The 16,206-nt window shown below is 42.3% G+C and overlaps 1 pseudogene; it reads right to left on the reverse strand.

The window, feature by feature from the left end:
- The window catches only part of LOC144769647 (IgGFc-binding protein-like), a 1,000,379-nt pseudogene that overhangs the window by 347,960 nt on the left and 636,213 nt on the right, over positions 1–16,206 (reverse strand).

The raw sequence follows: 16,206 nt of genomic DNA on the forward strand, positions 1-16,206 counted from the left end.
ATTTCCCGAATTACTATCCCATGTTACATGTGAAAGCTTGGGTGATGCATTTTTCAAGTATTTTTAACCCACCAGATCATGAAGCATCTAGGCATAAAGCGCTAACAGAGTAAGTGGCCAGTTATACCCTTAAATATAACAATTGAAGAGAAACAGATAGTATTGAAGGGAAGCAGGGGAGGGAAAACCCCAGGCCCAGATATGGTCCCAACAGATATTTATAAAGCAGCAACAGATTTATGGGGACTCATTTTACTATAGCTGCAACAGAGTATATACCTCCCTCGTAGGGTCAATCTGTCATTATACCTATTTTTCAGAAAGGGAATAAGTCAGAGGCTAAAAATTACCGCCGCATATCGCACCTAGCGTCATTAGTAAAGGTGATGAGTGAAGTATTACTAGTGAGACTAGAAGAGTGTGCAAATGAAAATGAAATACTCTCCCCAGCGTACTATGGTTTTAGGAAAGGGTTAGGAACCATAAAGCAATGCATCAGTTAAAGAACTACTAATAGGCAAATATACATGCGCAAAAGCAGGGAGATTATATCTATGCTTTGCAGACCTTAGCATCTCCTTTGATCTTGTTGATCATACTATTCTGTGGTCAACTGTGCTTAACCTCTGCGCGCCTAAAGCCATAATATTTTTCCTCCCAAGGCTTTACGAGATGTTATCATGCAAGGTGCGATAAGGGCAGTGGGCGAGTGTACACCAAATTTTGATGTAGCACAAGGTATTAGTCAGGGCTGTGTCCTCGCCCCACTCCTTTTTTTGTCATTTTTAAACGAGATTGATAACGTTTTGCAGTTGGTGCAGGCAGATGCTCCTCAAATTGCGGGTAGTTTTATACCTGTCCTGCTATACACAGATGATGCTGAATGGCTTTCTAGGACCCCGGTTGGCCTACAATGATTAATGCATAATTTTAGGAATTTTATAACTACATGGAAACTTTTAATTAATAAAACAAAAACTTTTACTATGGTATGTTGCCCTAAACTAAAGAAATGTAAAACTTTTTATTTTGATAGCACCACAGTAGAAAAACCGTTGACGCTTTTTGCTACTTGGGAGTAACCTATTCGGGCAATGGGAATTGGACGCATGAATTAACCAATGTCCGATCTAAGATGACGAAGAGTGCCCAGGGGGTTTTTAGATTTGCATGAAAACTAGGCAATTGCCCCGTAAAGGAAATGTTAGCAATACATAAGGCTAGACGTGTTGCAACCACCCTATATGATGCAAGGGTGTGGGGCATAACTGTAGCCAGACCCTGCAGCAAAAAGAAAATACTTTTTTTTAATGCCTCTTAAGTTTATCCCCTTAAGCGTCCACTGAATTTATACACCAAGAAGTAGGATTAATATACCTAACTGATCTGATTGCTATGCGGCCGTTGCTGTTATGGAGATTTATTTGGGCCAAAGACAAAACTAATTTGACTAAATCCATTATTAAGGATTGCCTACTCCTGGATAAAAAAACATGTATTTCTTGGTTAAAATACATCAGTGATACATAGAGTAAATTATTTAAGTTACAGAATCATGTAAACCTGGGACATGTGATAACAGGAGATTAAGGATTAATTTTCGGCTTACAAAACAGACACTCACATGAGAGTGGTAGGGAAGCAATCTAGGAAAGGAATTCAAGATTGCCTGACTCTAGTGAATATTCCTTCACACTGTTATATATTGATTCAATTGAAACTAGGCATAGTACACCATTTAGTCGTTTTCCTGCAATGAAAATGTGTCCCCTAGATTCTACTCCTTGCCTCTGTGATGAGCAATCCAAGCAAAGCACAATGCACTTTATGGTCTTTTGTAAATTTTACCTGTATTTTAGGCGTTATTACTTGAAACCACTTCTTTTTTATAAAATATAATGTGAGAACACACTATGCTGCTATGAAACTACTTGTTGCACTTAGTGATCCCGGGATATGTTTTTATGTTGCGTTATATATTTTGAAAGCAATTCATGTAAGAAAAGGAAATGTTCTCTGATAATTGATTGACACATACTATGATATGGAATATTTTATGTATGGCTGGAAATGTTCTATAATTGTATTTTAAATCTGTAACTGCTTTTATGGTTGTTTGTACATACCAAATAAAGCTTTTATTTTAATTGTATTGACTAGATATAATCGTGTTCTAATTAATGGGTTATGAAACCTCCTAAGCAAAAATAACATCATGTCTCATGACACACAGCTAATACAAAAAAAGGAAAACAATCAGTACAACAACAGGTTTTCATTGTTGAAGTTAGACACAATGGGGCTGATTCACAGAACTAATCGTAGATAAATTCCTAAACTTACTACTTTTTCTATTCACAGAAGTCATTTAGTAGTAGTAAAGTTAGGACTCCTAACTTTACTACTACTAATCGGGGATAAAATCCTAAACTTACTAATTTTGGTATTCACAGAAGGCATTTAGTAGTAGTCAAGTTAGGAGTCCTAACTTTACTACTACTAAATGCCTTCTGTGAATACCAAAAGTAGTAAGTTTAGGATTTTATCTCAGTTTAGTAGTAGGAAAGTTAGGAGTCTTAACTTTACTACTACTAAATGCCTTCTGTGAGTACCAAAAGTTGCAAGTTTAGGATTTTCTCTCAGATTAGTTCTGTGAATTGGTCCCAATGTAATAAATCTATCAATGGCTAGAGGTTGATTGTCCACTGTTATAAAACTTTCATTTTTAAAAGGCAGCAGCCAACATTCTTCACCATTTATGGTGCGCCAGATTTACGTTTATGGCATGTTGTAAGAATGTATAAAAGGCTAACGTGAACACAATGTAAATTGAAACAATCCTCAGATCTCTTGCCTGCAATTCTTCTCTTGGCTACATTGTTCAATTAAACAAACTCTTCCTGTTTTGCCACATGCCTCTTGTCTTCTGTTTTTTTAAGGAATTCAAACCCGAACAACATTTTGGTGAGCCTTAATTGAGGATTGGGACCTCATACTCGACTTCAGACAAAAGATGGTGACCCCACCTGGACAGATTCACATTGAGCATCAAGAAATGTGTGAAGACACTGCAATTTATTCAAAGTTCTCCTGAATCCGCAGAGCAGAGGTCCTTCCTAAAGCAGCAATCACAAGAGGGTAAGAGACCACATTGAGCCTGAAAAATTATCTGTTCATGTATTTTGCATGTGGCAAGCTAGGGAGATTGTACCTGAGAAACGGCCTGTGAGGTTCCGGCGTAGCGTAGGCAGGCCCTTTCTGTACTGCAGAATAATTTGGAAGAGAATACCCTCAAGCCCACAGAAATATCTGCCCTTTACACAGTGGCAATTGCCCCGCTGTGATTATCTGTGGTTGCCGGCCCTTCACCCCGACTCTTACTCTGGGTACCCAGCTGGGTCCAGTGTGAGTTTTCTTTGACTTTTTTCTTCTCACTTGACCGGTGTTTCACATTCTTCACGTGGCTGTGCAATACTTCCCTAAATTCTTATGTCCCTACATCGATAAATCCTGAAGAGAACCTACATGCTTTGACGGGTCGAAACGTCGTCGACAACTGTGCAAAGCGGACCCTAGTGATCAGTTCTGACTATTGTATACAGTGGCTGTGATTATTTCATGATTGTAGATGGTTGGTCGTCTTTCAAAATAATGGAAACCAAGTTGTATATGTCACAAATTCACTTTTTTGGTTCCATTCACATTGGGGACACTAAGCACTATTCGAAAAAACTGTTTTGTGTTTTGTATTTGTTTATATATCTTTCTAAGAATATAAACAAATCAGTTGTTTACTCAAACAGAAGTGTTCTGGGTCTCCTTTCCGCCTGACATCCAAGTAACCCATAATTATTGCGAATGCACACAGTATTATCAATATAGATTAATATCTTTCCACAGGAACCACTATTTCTGTCACACGCAAACTAGGGAGAAGCGTAAAAAGATAACCTGAGCACCCTGCCACAGAGTCTGGCATATTACCTATTTTATATGTCCCGACTGTATCAATCATAAGGTGGCCTCAGAGGCGATCCTACAGCACTCACCTTTTTCCAATAGTCAGCACGCTAGAAAAAGTATCTATTTATTGCATTGCCCTTTATGTCTTCCAAGGCACTATTTTTGTGAGACAGCCTTACTGTCTGGCTAAAGTTGGAACCTCAGTCTCATAGGGTTTTAGGTAAAAAGTATTTCTCAGTGCTAATTGGTATCGGAATGGAATGAGAGGCAATGGTTGCTTGGACCTCTGTGAGTGGCACAGAAAGTATGCTTAGCCCCTGGGTGTGACACAGGGTGTAGTTCTGCCTTTGGGGCAAACGTGGACCCGGGAAATCGTGTACAACTTATTTGGGGCCAAGAAGGGCGGTGAATCCCAGGCTACTCATTTTTTATATCTGTGATTACCACCTTTGTCCAGTAGCGGATAGTGGCAGACTAACCAGCTCACTTAGGAATGTGGGGATGAATTGCAATGAACTACTGAGTTTGTTTTTGGCAAATTAATTTATTTTTCTGTCAATCATTGATGAAATTCATTGTTGCATGTAAATGATATTTGCATTGAGTCTCCTTGAAAATATATTGTATTGAAATTGAGTTTATTAAGGATTTGTGCTAACCCATTGCATATTTGCCCTGTGTTGCAATTCTACATTTAGTTGTGTCCTGCTTCATGTAAATACTTGTAAATATTTGTTTTCACTATTATTTTTATAAGAAATTTCAAGCACTGAGCTCATAGTACAAATAATTTTGAGAGTACACCATGTACAAATTGTCCCTATGAGTTGACAACCCAAATTAGGCAAACGTCATTTGAATTATATTATATTCCTCTCTAAAATACAAGGAAAATAGGTCCCCCAAGCAGGTAAAAAGAATACATAAGTTTTGCCAAGAGTTGCACTCACACACGAAGGCACGCACATTTCCCTGTCCTGAGGGGGAATGTTGGACACAAACTTATTGAGCACAATAAAACACATATAATAACTAAACATACAGGTCAAAAGAGAGAAAAAGAGAGGCATTATTGGAATAATGAGCATCTTTGAGGAGGCCAACAGTGACAGCCTTACAATGCTGTTAGCAAATACACCACCAGCATCTCCAACACCATATGCAAGGATGGACGTGCTTACATCCATTATTTTTGTGTTAGTTTACAAAAAACCTAGTTGTAATAGAAGCCACGAGACCCCAACCGAAAGAAGGTCAGTCAGATCTAAGTCATAGAGAAGTAAAACTAAGTGGGCCCATACACTTCCAGCACAGCCCAAGTTCCTAGGTAGTATCCCCTAAGCTTGACTCCCTTTCTCCCTCAAACAACATGTGACACCCCAAGAGCAGGTAGGATATGCATTCCCTCTAGGGCAGGCAAGCGTAAGCATGTGTCAGGAAAGTTTGTGGTTGTCCTTGACAGTCATTCAGTGAGCTAAGGTGAGGAAGGAAGTCCCAGTCCGCTGGAGCAGAGAGTGGGTCTGCAGGATTTGCCATGGTAGCTGACTCGGAAACAGAGACAAACACAGGATGAACTCAAAAGTGAATGTAGGTCATCGAAAGCAGCGCATAGTTCAGAGCCAAAGAGACAGGCCAGACAGTGTGAGGAAGAGAGGCATGAGCTCCTACTTGAAAGAGAAAGAGCACGCAACCAGTAATTAGACCAAGAGCACAGGATGTTGCACTCTCCTCATGAGGGAAACAAAGATAGGGATTGAGGACAGCCTGGGACGAAACTGAGGTAGATGAAAGGCTACTAGCAGGGCTCAGAGTCACACCGTCCACTCATCAAAGGAGAAGGACTGGCCAAGAAATCCGGGATCAAGGAAATCTGGTGCTCACAGCCCCGCACCACAGGAAAAACAGAATGGCCCCTTTACATGCACACGAGGGGAGAAGTGACGAAGAAACCTGCTGTTCCCCACAGTGTACAGCAAAGCGAGTACTACACCCAGGAAAATAATAGAAAAAGAGGAAGTCATAGGTTTTGTTTGTGTACCTGTTCTGCAACCTGTTAGCAGACTGGACAGAGGAGAGGGACCAATATGACTGGTCTTGACCAAAGAAGGATAATTTGAGCCATAGGACATGGCAGTAGCAGGGGATTGCATTAGATGTGAAAGAGGAAATCCAAATTGGAACTTTCCATACATGCAGCAATGCCTCGCAAGGTGAGAACACTATGTCGAGGAAAAATCCACATTGCCACCCAGTCGGGAATGTGCTCACTACTTCAGAAGAGTGCGGTGGTTTCATATATATGCCATGGGCCCAGATGGACAACGAGGGACTAAGAACAAAGTTCGGTTGTTGCTGGATGGGCCAGGGAAATTAATTGAGTGTTTTGAAAAAAACACCACAGGTATAAATCTAGAGATATGTAAAATCAAGAGTCTTTGAGCAGACTAATTGGAGAACAGACAAACACAGTGTTTGCCCAAATTTGCATTCCAGCAAAGGCACTAACAGAGACCCGTGATGGGGTGCATTTAACTCATACTGGCACTGGATATGGACCGCCCTGAGAGAAATATTTTCAACTGCCCAGATCTAGGGGGGGCTAGTGACAGAGTCCATGAAACGAGAGGAGAGCATAAACAAGTTCTTGAATAGACTAAGGGAATAATGGGCAGGACACATGACAGCTGTGGGCAGATACAGATTCACAAGTCACATTTTTCTACAGCATTCTTAAAAAGGGGCTACCCACCGAGATTCAGAGAAGGATGGACAGGGTAGTGGGATTAGATACCAAACCCTGGCAGGAGATATAGGTTCACATCCTCCACTACAAAAAAAAGAAGCAAGATAAGGATAGAGAGAAACAGAAGCAGGCCCAAAGAGACACCGTAAAACTGGTTCAGCACAAATTGAAAAAGAATGCCCTCGATAGCTGCAACCATGCAGATGGCACCAGTCTTGATGGAGGCTCCACCCCAAACCCCCATGGGTTCCTAACAGGCTATGGCAGTAGAGGCCAAGGAGGTTAGCAACAACCAGACCCTGGGAAATGCTACTATTGCCATAGGCCAGGGCACCTGGCGGAAAAAAGGCATTTAAAGGCATACCATGAACAGTAAAAACAGCAGAAATCAATAAGCCAGGGCCAGCCTCCAAAATAGCCCCCCAATGTCCCTTTTGAGCATCAAACATACGAGAATCCAAATGTATCCCATATACAGCAGAGCGGTACCCGGTGGCAACACAACTGCATCAGCGATCCAGCAATGGGGCAAGCACATGGCAGTAGCAGCCACAATCAATCAACCAGGGTTCTTATAGAGTGCTACTAGTCACCCTAATGGTCTCAAGGTGCTGGGGGGAGAGGTGGATTCTGCAGTTCAATTGAAGAGCCAGTTCAATCTAATAGCCAGGTCTTGAGGTCTTTCCTGAATTGAGGCAGTGAGAGTGATTGCCTGAGATGTAGAGAAAGAGAGTTCCAGGTCTTTGCAGTGAGGTAGGAAAAGGATTTTCCTCCACCCATGGTCTTGCAGATCCATGGGATAGGGGCCAGGGCCATGTTGACGGAGTGAAGGTGTCTGCTGGGAGTGTAGAAGGAGAGTTGGTGGTAGTGGAGGGCCTTGTAGGTGTGCATGAGTAGTTTGAAGGTGATTCTTTTGATGATTGGGAGCGAGCCAGTGGATGTTTCTCAGGTGAACAGCGATGTGGCTGAAGCATGCGATGTGCAGGAGAAGTCATTTGGCCCTGTTCTGGATTCTATGCAATTTCTTTTGGAGTTTCCGGATGGTGCTGGCTTAGAGTGCATTGCCATAGGCAATTATGCTGCTGATGAGTGCCTGGGTGACCGTTCTTCTGGACACTTGAAAATCCACTTAAATTTTTTTCGAAGCAGGTGGGTGAGAAAGCCTTTACTTAGCAGTTCATTGAGAGAAAGAAGTCATGGATGATGCATAGGCTACGTGCGTAGTCGGTGGGTTTGGGGGGCCTCCGTGCAATGCGGACCACCAGGTGTAGTCCCAGGCGGAGGGGGTGGTTTCCAGGATGAGGCCTTCGGTTTTGTCGGAGTTGTGTTTGAGGTAGCTGTACTTCATCGAGGTGGTGACTGCCTACATCCCATTGTGGAAGCTGTTCTTTGCATCTGTAGGTTCGTCTGTGAGGAAAAGAATCATCGGGATATTGTTGGCATAGAAAACAATGTTTAGTCCATGGTTTCTGATAATGGCTGCCAGCAGGGCCATGTAGATGTGGAAGAGGCTGGGCTTTCAAGAGGATCCCAGAGGGACTCCACAGCTAATCCCTTTAGGTTCTGTGGAGAACTAACTCTCTGGGTTTGGCCGGTGAAGAAGGCGAGGACCCACTCTAAGGCTTTACTGTGGATACCAGAGTCATGGAGTCTTGTGTAGAGGCTGGGGTGGGAAGCGGTGTCTTTCACATGAGAACTCATTGCTGTGTTCACTCTCTGCATGTTCCTGGGATTTTGCCTGAACATTATGTGCAACGTCAAACAACAATGTCCCTTGTTATTATGTTCTAGGGAGACATACTGGTGTAGCTGCTGTTTGGACAGCGTACTTGGGTTTTTAGTGGGGTACACGAATAGGTAACACACACTTGGAGAGGGACCTTTCCAGGGAGAAGAGCGAGACAGCACCCATGACTTCGATCAACCATCTATAGGCTAAGGTAGGGCCCTGCTGCCAAAGAAGAGAGATCTTCTATTATATAATACTACTTCTTCTTAGCAAGGGGAGAGAGATTAGGCACTATAATCTTTTCTCCATTCCCCTCTTATGATAGCATCTCCCTTCATGATATATGGAGTAGCTGCTATGCTGACTATATTTGTAATATGCATTTTCCTGCTTGTTGTCGCACTTATACTGCATGTTAGGGCACGTTAGTTAAAATAACTATTTTAAACTGTTTTATGTCTCTTTCAGATCTTATTTTGTACAAGTACCATAGTGTGAGCGAAAGGGTGTGTCTTGTTACCGTGATTCCTGAGAGATCTGGGAGTGTTGTGTTCCGGGGCGTCTAATCATTTGTTTCTCTGTAAGTGATTGGGAGAGCAAGTGAGACACTATAGCTAGTCAGTTCTGAGTTCATGGTACTACAGTGGTAGGAAGACCCAGTCCCTATACACCAAGTTCCCATATTCCAGCGTGTAGTTTTGTATTTGTGCAGAATCCCTGCAACATGGCGCCACTAACGTTTTGTTGGTACTTATTTGTGTGATCCCTAAGTAGCATTTGTGCTTGACCACGATTTCCTCACACCGATTTCCGGAGACGTCCATGGTGTTAGGGCTAGGCCTCCTATTTTTATGATTTATAGATTTTTCAAGCTTGAAGTTTAAAAGGTTTTGTTTCTCTTTCTGACCCGGTTTTGTGCTGCCATTCTATTGGTTTAACCTTTTTCGTTTTGGTATAGCAGCCGCTATTGTGGCTCATAACCGCGCTGCTGTCATAGCGTATTTAACTCAACGTGCAATCCCTAATACGGGGGCAGATATTACCTTTGTCGCTGAGGTCGATGCAGCTTACGGCTTTGAGGTTTTCTATTCTTGGGTTACATTTCCAGCAGTGGTTGAGAACAATAATTTCTGTCATGAATATACACCAGCTGCAGTTCCACAGAATTATCGTCCATATTGATCACTTGAAGTTCCGTTGACAGCCTGGGAACATACCATTTGGTTTGATGGCACCCTTCCTCACTCTGTTTATGTGTTCCGTTTAGGCCCCTTGTCGGTCGATGGGGCCACATGGCTTGTGTTGGCTTGTTTTACATTGCATCCAAATTATCTTAATGTTACACTCACAAAGTTACGCTAGTTACATACATTATTGATTCATGTACACAGTATATCAAAGTATCATACAATTTATGTCACATACTATTCAATACTATTCAAGTGGCTCCGGATGGAGCTGTTCTACAGCCACCTAGACATGGTGGTGGTCTTGTCATTAATCCCATTATGATTAATTTGGTGATTGGCAAACATCCTCAAAATAGAGATGATCTGCCATATTGGTTGGCAGAAAACTTTGAGCAGCTTGAGGCTGTTTTTCCACATTCTACCCCTGTTAAGAATCACAGGATGCTTACGGTGAGTTTACCGAGTGGTATTGTTCCCACTTTAGCTGATTGTAACACCTTGGGGATGGTGTTTGCTGTGGTGTATACACCCCCTCCATGACTGTTCTACTGAGCGTTCTAAAGAAAGTACAAGATGAACATGGAGCTGATCCAGCCCTGGAATTGGGGATGTGATTAGTGGTCATGTTCCCTATTGTCTCTGATATGATTCTGGCCAATGTCAAAGGTGAAGCAATTAGCTTGCAAGTGTATAAATGCCTTTCAGCAGGGGGGGACATTAACCGGCAGCGACAGTTTACTGTCATTATTGTGGATGTGTATACATCATTTCACATCAGGTTGTAATGCTTTGGGAGTAAAACCTTATACTCCGGTACGAAATAAGCCTCGTCCAGAAAAGGAGGGGCGTCCGGTCGTTCCTAAAATTACATTGAATACAAATCAGCGGCAGAAACAGCAGAAGCCTGGTTCTCATGCTGGTTCGCTACCACCCTGACCCGAGATAAAACTAAAACACCCGAAAGGTTTCATGATGCTGATCCTCGTTCTCCTTGTTCCTTTCAGGAATCTTCGGGTCAAAAGTTTGATGGGGAGGATATCAGGATTATAGAGAAGGCGAGTCTGTGCAATGAAGAAGTGACCCACCATGCCAGTTTGATGTAAAAGCCAAACCGGAGGGACCACCTCAAAACTGTGCCCCATTTCAGAAGAAAAAGGTTGCCACTTTGACTACAAAGGATGTCTCAGACAGTAAGAACCCTGCTCCTTGATAGGAGATGGGCGGGAACACTCCTCAACAGTGCGGTGGAAGTTACTATAGTGCAGGTGGCACTCCCCCAGTGTCTGGAGTCGAAAGCAACTGACACATTCATTACAGTGGAACTAGCTGACACATGAGTTGCACCCCCTGATAGGTTTTATGAGATAGGTTTACAAATTGAATGTGAAATTAAACGCATAATCAATGTAGTCTTTTGGAAAACCTAACTTCTTCCTATCATATTTTGTTGGAGGGGTTGATTGGCCTCCCCCATTTGCTACAGCTTCTTCTAAAGGGTGAGGATGTTATTCTCCCTAGTTTTTGCGCATTATATTTTGGAGGAGGCTAAACAAGCATACGCATTGGGGTGGGCACCAGCACTTGCCCTGGCTGTGTATCGTAATCAGGTGGATTGGGATAAAAAATTGCCAGCACATGAAATTCCCTTGCGATCAATGCCCCACCCCCAACATCCGATTAAGTGAGATGCAAAAGTGTCCATGAGTGAAATCTTGGCCCAATTAGAATAGCAAGGTGTATTTGAGTCCTGTGTTTCATCCATGAATAATCTTATTTTTCCAATATTGAAACTAGACAGTTCATATCATATTGTTTTAGATTACTGTCATTTGAACAGTCATGTTTGCACCTTTGCGGTACAGAACATCCACAGCTCTGCGTTAGTCGATACCATTCTTCGTAAAAAATATAAAACGACTCTTGATATCTCCAATTGTTACTATAGTCACAATTTGGTTCTTGATAGCCGTCGCTTGACAGTCGTCAGTACCCTCTGCAATCATAAAAGGTATACATGCTTGCCTATGGGATATAAAAATAGTCCCAGCGCTTTTGCAGGTCCCATAGTGTCTGTTTTACATGACATTGACCCTGATGCTTTCTCATACGTCAATGACATCTATTTGACAGATGGTGAATTGATACCGCATCTTGTGCGTTTGAACCGCATCATAATATCTTTCGCAGAATTTGGGTACAAATTCAACTTTGCCAAGTCGCATATTGCCTGTTTGGCAGTTCTTTTTCTGGGTTACAAACTCACAATGAAGCTAGGGGTTTGGCCCCCCACTTTCTGTAGAAATGTGCTCAAGTTCAAACTCACTCTTCTCTTAAAAAATTGCAATCATTGCTGTTTTTTTTTAATTTTGGGAGGACCTACATTCCTGATTATGAGCAGTGTATGGAACCTCTTTACGCATTGATACAACCTTCTTTTTCGGCTTCCTCTTGGCTTCCGGAACATACACAGATTTTTTGGTCTCTGCAGTCTGATCTGCTTTCAACCAACTTCTCGTTAACACGTGACAATTCCACAACTTTGGTCATAAGGATTGTACCAGGCGCATTGGGTTTCACTTACTTGACATTCAATGAGGGGGACACGGTCCTCATTGCTTATAAATCGCATGTGTACATTTCGGCTGAGATGCATTTCTCTTCTACAGAATTTTTTGTTGACCCCTGTCTAGATGGCGATTCTGAAAAAAAATGCTGTTTGGCTCAGGGTAAACGAAATGTTCATGGTTTTGCCGGTACCTGCTTTAGAAGCAGTTACAAAGACTAGTGTCCCGAATTCTAAAACCTTGAATCCACGCTGGATACATGGGCTAGTTCTTTGACGTCGACTGATGTCAACTTTATTTTTGATCCTTCTTTGGAGACACAGGAGTTTTTACAATATGAACATGTTCCCCTGCCTCCTCTGTCATTGCTTTCTCTTGATCAGTACAAATGCATTATTTATTCTGAAGGATCTGCGCAGCCAGCCGTTGGTTCTAAACATGCTGATTCGGCGTCGTGCGGAATTGTGGCCGGGAAAATTGTTGATGGGGATTTTAATTCCCCTTTGGTGCACACACAATCTCTTGATGACTGCACGGCTCAATTGGTGGAGCTACGTGTTTTGGTTTTGGCCCAGGAATTTGCTGATCCAGATGTTCCTACACTTATAGTGTGCGCTTCGTTTTACTGTGTACAATTCTCCAATGACAATTTGTTGTTCTGGGCACAAAATGATTTTTGCGATTCAAAAGGTTTGGGTTCAAGTGGTTGCTCTTAAGGAACGTTTGCCCCTCACACAAGTTATCCATACTCTGGGCCATCAACATGTGGGAGCACATGCTGTTGGTATTTCACTATTTGAACACTACAAGGGAACCCAGGGTGCAATATATTAGGGACCTTGGGTGGATACTTGCTAACAGAGACAGTGGTCCCTAGACAAGAAAGAATGAGAACAAAATAAATATAGACTAGATAGTACTATATTCCAAGAGTCCAGCCGGACAGTTTAATTTCACATAATGGAAATATAAAGGTAGTACATGGTGTGATACAAGTGGGACACCAGCCGATGTCCGACACACACTGGGGGGACAAGAACACAAGGGGATTATAGGCAAGGTAGGGTCATCTGAGTATCATAAATCATATAAGACAATCCACGGCAAACACATATGCATACACAAATTCACTGTGCAACTATGCAATTAGTGCGTTAGGTCGACGACGTTTCGAACCAATACGTAATCTAAGGTTCATCCTCAGGACAGTAATGTATGCCTAAAGAAACAATAGCTTTGGCCCACACAGGGGGCGGACGGAAACAATGTGGCTCACAATGGTGTGTAAGCCTGGAATAACGATAATCAGGGGAGGAAGTGTCCCGTCTCACAGGGTCCGAAAAAGATGAGAGCACAGGTCCTCAATGGGGGTCCTTGTGCGTCGTGGCTGGTGCATCACGATCCGCGGTAACCAGTAGGGACCCGGATGTAGTAGTCCACGGACTAATCATCTGATTAGTCGGTGGTGTGTAAGCCTAGAATAACAATAATCAGGGGAGGCTGTGTCCCGTCTGACAGGGTCCGAAAAAGATGAGAGCACAGGTCCTTAATGGGGGTTCTTGTGCATCGTGGCTGGTGCTGCACGATCCGCGGTAACCGGTAGGGACCCGGATGTAGTAGTCGACGGACTAATCATCCCATGGGTGTCTGACTTACCAGCACCAAGTCGTCCGCATATAGCAGGTTGGACAGGGTAATTTTCCCTAGTTTAGGTGCATGATTAGGGCATTTATCAAATTCCCCTGGTAGATCAGCAAGGAAAAGATTGAATAAGATTGGCGCTAATACACACCCCTGCTTTAACCCTTTTGTTTTCCGGATGGGTTTAGAGAGGTGTGTGCCTGCTCCTAGTTTGACTTTGATCCAGGTGTTTGAGTGGAGTAGTATCAGCACGTCTAGGAGGTGTTTAGGTATTCCCAAGTTATCCAATTTCTGACAAAGTTTTTTGCGATCCACATGGTCAAATGCAGCGGTGTAGTCAATGAAGGAGAGATATAGATGTGTTTTAATCTCTTTTGCTGCTCCCATCAGCAGGGTCAGTGCCATGATGTTAGTTGTGGTCCCTTGGCCCCTGCAGAACCCCGTTTAATTGATTGGGATTACAGAATTTTCAGATGCCCATAATGTTAGCTCCTCCAAGATGGTTCCTGCAAAATACTTGGCCTCCACGTCTATGAGGGCAATAGGCCGATAGTTGTTTGGGTGTTCCTTACTGCCATGTTTGAAAATTGGGCTGATAACTGACCCATGCCAGGACTCAGGAAGAGTCTGGGTATTACTTAAGCTGTTAAATATTGGTGTTAGTGATACGCTCCAAAATTCCGCGTCCGATTTATACAACATTGGTGGAATGCCGTTGGGTCCAAGGGCTCCTGTAGGTCTCCCCCTTGATATTTGCCTTTTGAGGTCGGCTGGCACAGTCATCTGCCATCCAGACTCAATGTAATGAGAAGAACTTGCTTCCGGCACTGGTTTGTCAGATTTAGGTAGGAGCATGGCCCCATTATCACATGTTTCTTGAGTCCTTGTTGCCGTGTGGCAATTGTCTGTTTCTTCTGTTTTAGCCCTCATAACTTCTATACTGGGTTTTTTTGTCGCCACCTCTTCAGGACTGTCCTCATTGTTAAAGTGCTTAAGAAGATATTTTGTCCATACCTCCTCCGATATGTTTGAATTTAGGCCCAGATGTTCTGGATTCTTTATTCTTTTAATCATTTGCCTGAACCTAGAGCTATTTTTTAGTTTTCCTTCATAAAGAAGTTTTGCCCATAGGTCGTCATTTCTTTGCTTCTGTTTTTCCCATTTCTTCCATTTTAACAGTTTTTTTGCTTTCCGTAAGACAGTTTGCAAGTCGTGATTTTTTTGGTCCTTTCGCATCTGCCTCAATGTTTGCTTTATTAACCGTTTTTGCGTTTTCATTTCTGGGGTAGATTGTAGTTTGTTTGAAGTTCCCTTCCCTTGACGTAAGCAATTTGGCGAAGTTTTTAGCAATTTCTCACTGATGTTTGAAATAAAGTTTTGCCAAACTTCTGACAACTTAGTTGAAGAGTAGGCAGTTTGAGTAGTTTTCGCTGCAAGGCTTATGGAGTCGATGTTATCGGCGTTACACCGAAGCTGCCTTAGATTTGAAGTAACTTCAATGTCAATGCCTATGTGTGGATCAGTTTCCAGTTGTAAGTTAACTTTTATTGTAGCTTCTTGAGGGAGGTGGTCGCTGAGGTCGCTCGTCCCTATTTTGAACGCTGTTACCCAGCCAAGCATATTTAAGGATGTAAACATGTAGTCAAGGTGGGAGGATTGTTTGTTGGACTGAAAAGTAGCAACTGGTGGGTCATCTTCGACACAACGCCCGTTCAAGGTTCTTAGATTAAGGTGTTCCAGTTGTCGAAGCAAGTTTTTTGAGTGCTTTGTTGATTTGTTAAATTTTGCGGAGCCTTATCTTGGCACGCCCCATGCATCATTCAATTCTTGGATAAGATCATTATTTGGGCCTGAGCTAACAAGGAACATGTTAAAGTCTCCTGCCAACATGATTAAGTCGGAGGCCTTTTCTTCCATTATTTTTTCCAGGGCTTTCACCAGATCATTCAATACCATTAACAAAAGGTTCAGGGGTAAAGAACAATAAAAACTAAATGTACTCCCACAAATTAAAAAGAAAAAAGAAGAAAACGTGTTAACAGAAGCCCTATAAGACAAAATTATTGGTATCAAAATTTCATATTTATTACATCATGCAACAGCAATTCTAAAAACCACAAATATGCTCAAGACAAAAGGGCTGGTATATATAAAAGAAAACATATATCACACAAACCAGACAAGTGGCAAACAAAGAACATTACATGTTGGAATAAAGGAACAACATGAATATAAATATTGTGTCCTTAAATCAATTTGGGCCACAGAAGAGCGTCAACAGAGTTTCGACCGCTGTATTATTATGCAGTCATCTTCAGGACTTGAAATTAGCTTGAGCAATATATATCTTAAAGTTAAAATCCGATCGGCCCAATC

This window comes from Lissotriton helveticus, chromosome 7 (assembly GCF_964261635.1).
Source record: "Lissotriton helveticus chromosome 7, aLisHel1.1, whole genome shotgun sequence".
NCBI classification, from domain to species: domain Eukaryota; kingdom Metazoa; phylum Chordata; class Amphibia; order Caudata; family Salamandridae; genus Lissotriton; species Lissotriton helveticus.